The sequence below is a fragment of the Pteropus alecto genome, unplaced genomic scaffold (genome assembly GCF_000325575.1).
Source record: "Pteropus alecto unplaced genomic scaffold, ASM32557v1 scaffold10, whole genome shotgun sequence".
Taxonomy (NCBI): domain Eukaryota; kingdom Metazoa; phylum Chordata; class Mammalia; order Chiroptera; family Pteropodidae; genus Pteropus; species Pteropus alecto.
The window spans coordinates 9,917,927-9,922,094 of NW_006431210.1; the positions used below are offsets into that span (position 1 = coordinate 9,917,927).

General features: G+C 45.3%; 1 long non-coding RNA gene across 1 annotated transcript in view; it reads left to right on the forward strand.

Annotated features, from left to right (window-relative positions):
* Positions 1-854, forward strand: part of LOC112470275 — a 17,538-nt gene extending 16,684 nt beyond the window's left edge. Inside the window, exon 3 of the long non-coding RNA XR_003042915.1 lies at positions 14-854. This is a non-coding gene — a long non-coding RNA (uncharacterized LOC112470275). The remainder of the gene's footprint in view (positions 1-13) is intronic.
* Positions 855-4,168: the final 3,314 nt, after the last annotated feature.

Sequence of the window (4,168 nt, forward strand, 5' to 3'; positions counted from 1 at the left end):
CCTGCTTTTTCAGTAATTTGAATCTCAAGTATGGAAACAGAAGGATACGACATCTATCCCATTGGAGGCTCCCTGAAGGGGCTGCCTATTAACTCTGCCTACACGGACTCCTCGGGTACCCTTATTCCTCGTCCTTCTGGGCCTGCCAGGTCAGATTCTGTAAATTCCGTAAGCTTTCCCATATCATTCCAATGAGGTCTTTTAAAGGTCAGTTTCTGTTGCTGGCGACCCAAGAACTCTGTACAAAAAAAAGTTCCTGGAAAATGCGGGATTCGAGTCTTGCATGAATAGCTGGGAAGGATGAGAAGCTTATTCCAGGTGAGGAAGACGTTACCCGCAGAGGCTCTCAAGAACTTTCCTTGGCCTGGCTCAAGAGGAGACTTCAAGGAAGTGTGAGAAATCAGATGGAAGATGTGGGGTGGAGCTAGAGTAGGAAAGTCCTCTCCTGCTTATCTAGAGGGTGCACAGCCTGTCTCCTACAGCAGAGGTTTTTGTGATGTTGGACACTCGTCTGGGCCACAGTGAGAGCGGCAGATGGAGTTAAAGCCAGCCAACAGCCGAAAGAGACGTGGGCAGGATGGGCCAAGGAAGTGACCTGTGCTAGGAAGTTATCATCCACTTGGTGAGCTGAGGCAGCAAAGAGTTAGGAACAATTACTGAAGAGAAACAAGAGCTACAGAAGGGGCAGGACAAGAGAATGCAGTGATTGTAGAGAATCAAATGGACCGTTGCGTCAGTCTGCCTGGATTTGACTCGTAGCTCCATCACTGACTTTAGATGATTGATTTCCTTACCCTGAAGTGCTCCCTACCTCAGCTTAATTTAGTGGCTTATAAAAAACAAACACTCAATAAATGATGGCTAATGTTATTATTTTTATCAATAAAATTTTATTATATTAATTCAAATTGTTAATTAACAATTATTATTATTATTACCAGTTAAACTTCAGATTCAGAGCCACAGACCACCCCTGCATGCGCACCCATCGGTACACAAAACATACAGTTATACTTCAGAAATAGCCCTGGGGCCCAGCCTGTAATGATAGACTAATGCATCTGAGACAAAGCCAATAAGACGTCATAAAAGAAAAGATCCAACAGATATAAACTTCTACCATTATGTTAAGGGGAAATGGCCGTCTGAGACACTGAGCTGTAGCATGGACAGGGACCCAGGTGACCGGCAATAACCTGGGATGTTTCCAGTTTTGATAGGATTCTTGGAAACTAGTTACAAACATAGCCCATACTGCTGAACAGAAATGGGATGGTCCATGAAGTACCAAATGAGCTGAAGGAATTGGACCTGAAAATGTAACTTGCATTATTAAAATAATTTCATTTATCACTCTTTAAGAAGATGGAGTGATGGAGAAAGCGCTGGCCTGGGAGTTAGGAGTCCTGGGGTCCACAGAGGGTCTGTCTATTAGGACTTCTAGAAAGCGATTCGTTCTCCCGAAGCCTGGCTTTCCCATGTTTGTAGCCCCTGACCATGGCATGCACGTCCCTCCTCCCCCTTTGTGAATATGGCCCGCTCTGTATGGATCACCCTAAACACAATGTGTCCTCCCCCAGAATTGATATATTATCACAGAGGACAGCTGGCAAACATGAACATAGACCTTGGATGATAATACGCTAACGAGTGGGTCATTTTCCTGGGTCGTGTGGCATAAGGATTTAAGCTATAAGGCCACACTCCCCACCACATCCTGCAAGGCAGAAGGGACAAAGATTATCAACTTCATTTTACAGACACAAAAAGTGAATCTTAGTGAGGTGGAGTGACTTGTCCAAGATCACAGAGCTGGGAAGTGGTCAGTCAGCCCCACATCCACCTTGTCTGCCTCTAATCCAGGGTGCTCTCCTTCATATTCAGTTATATCCTATTGTCTTATTTACTCGGTCTTGCTATCTCCAGGGTCTGAGGGACCTTCTGCATTCAGGATCTGGTATCAGGCCCTTTCAGTTAGAGGTGCGTCCTTGGGGAGAACCCCAGGATGTGTCTGGAATCATCCTAAGAGGTGTTCGGATTATATCAGTGAAAAGGTACAAAGTTCTCCATCTCTGCAGAATTCTCATTACATTAGAGTGGGAAGTGGGCATCAGAAATTTCAAAATGGGAGGAAATGCTGTAATTTTAAATGGAGTGGTCAGGGAAGGTCTCATTGAAAAGGTGACACTTGGACAAAGACCAGAAGAAGATCAGGGACTGAACCATGGGCTATCTGGGCAAAAAGGACACCAGGCAGACAGAGGAGCCCATGCAAAGCCCTGAGACACTCCTAATGTGAACCAGAAAAATCAAGAAGGACAGGGCGGCTGAAGCGCAGAAGGCAGAAGCATCTGGTTGAACAATGATGTGCTGATAAATGTTTTATCAACTGGCTCTTGATAAAGCTCTGATTGGTAGTATTTGTTGAGTGTCATGGTGTAAATACTCCCACCGTGGCTGATTTCAAGATACCAATGTGACGTTGCTAAATACAGAGTTGGCAAGAGATGTGTACAATTGGCTCTGGCGAGTAGCTGTGGTGGATGTGAGGGTATTAGGCTCACAGTGGGGTATGGGCTGGAGAGATGGACTTGGTGGTCATCTGCAGAGCGATGGTCACTGGAGCCGGGGGAGCAGCAAAATGACCCACAGAATTGGTTCAGGGTCAAAAGAAGGGGAAAAATTTAGACTCTGATGCAACACTAACATTTGCGTGGCATGTGAAGATGATACCAGGAGGTAAGACTCACTGGGGAGCCATCTTGGAAGCTGGCTGCCACCGATGGGACCAGGTGAGGCAGGGCTGTGAGGCCTGGTGGGATTAATTGTCTTCAGGATTGCAAACGAAACTCTGACATGCTTCACGGAATCACTGGGATATCTGGTTTCCCCATAGAGTTGTTGGTCAGGCCCTCAGTGCCAGTACGTGTTCCTATAGACTGTGAGGCTTCGGTAGGAAGAGACTCAGCAATGTGGAGATTGTCTTCTGCGAGGACCGTAGGCCAGCACAGTCCTAACATGAAGCCCCACTGTTGAGCCCATTTCAAACACAGATCCCTTAGGAGGTACACAGTGGCTCGACCTCAAAAACTGTGCAACAAGATAGAAGTAGCATCATTATCGGAATAGAAGCGTATTTACCTTGGTTCAGTGTAATCTTAAGGATCGGATTTTACCTTTTTCTACCTTTAAGATTCTATTTTTTCCGACAGTAATATATATGATGTGGGAGAAATATTATTATTTTACAAGCTTGTGTGTCCTAAAAAACGGCTTGTAATGGTATACAAAACACCTCCTAGTATGCCGGAAGATGTGAACCAAATCTGTGTAAACAATTAGAATTTTCTATATAGTCACCTTTCCGTGAATTCTCTGCTTCTGCCATCTTGTGGCCACTTAGGGTAATAACTAGAGTGTTGCCTTTGGTCCAGTGAATCACCCACCAGGCAATGCCCAGAGTTCCTTCTCCTACATCCCGTCCAATGGTCGTCTGGATTCTGGACGACTACTTTCCATTCAGGTCGCCAGTTTGCAAGGCAGTCTGTACCTATGTCATAAAACTTTGATTATTAGAAAGTTATTTTTGATACTGAATTTGAGCCAAATTCAGCCTTGGTCTAATTTCTAGCCAACCTGTCCTTATTTTTTCTGCTTTTTAAATATTTGAAGGCAACTGCTTGTTTCCACACATTTTTTTTCCCCTAGACTAAATATTTCAGTCTCTCTTTATGTGATATGATCTCCAGAGCCCTCATCATGCTATGTTTCTCTCTGCAGTCAGGTTCCCTCGAAGGAGAGTCTGGGACGAGGATTCTAGTTCAAGTGATTGATGGGCCTCACACCTTGAGACGTGCGGTTCATCCTTTTGTCACTTTTGTCACATGGAGCCATCCTTTTGGCTCCATGAGTCTGGGTATTTAGGAGTAATATTCCTGAGTCAAGTCCCATTTATGCGAGGGACTTCTTAGGAGCAGGGTACAGCTGTGGGCTGCTAGCAGCCAATAGTCCCAATGCATGGGGAATTTGTGCACAGGAAAAGGACTCTGTACACCTTATGCCAAGACCCCATCTCCATCGTTATACCCAGACCAGGACCCATGTATCCCAGACGTGGTCTGACGGGTAGAATTCAAGTGGACCATTAAACCCCCTTCTCCTTAGCCCA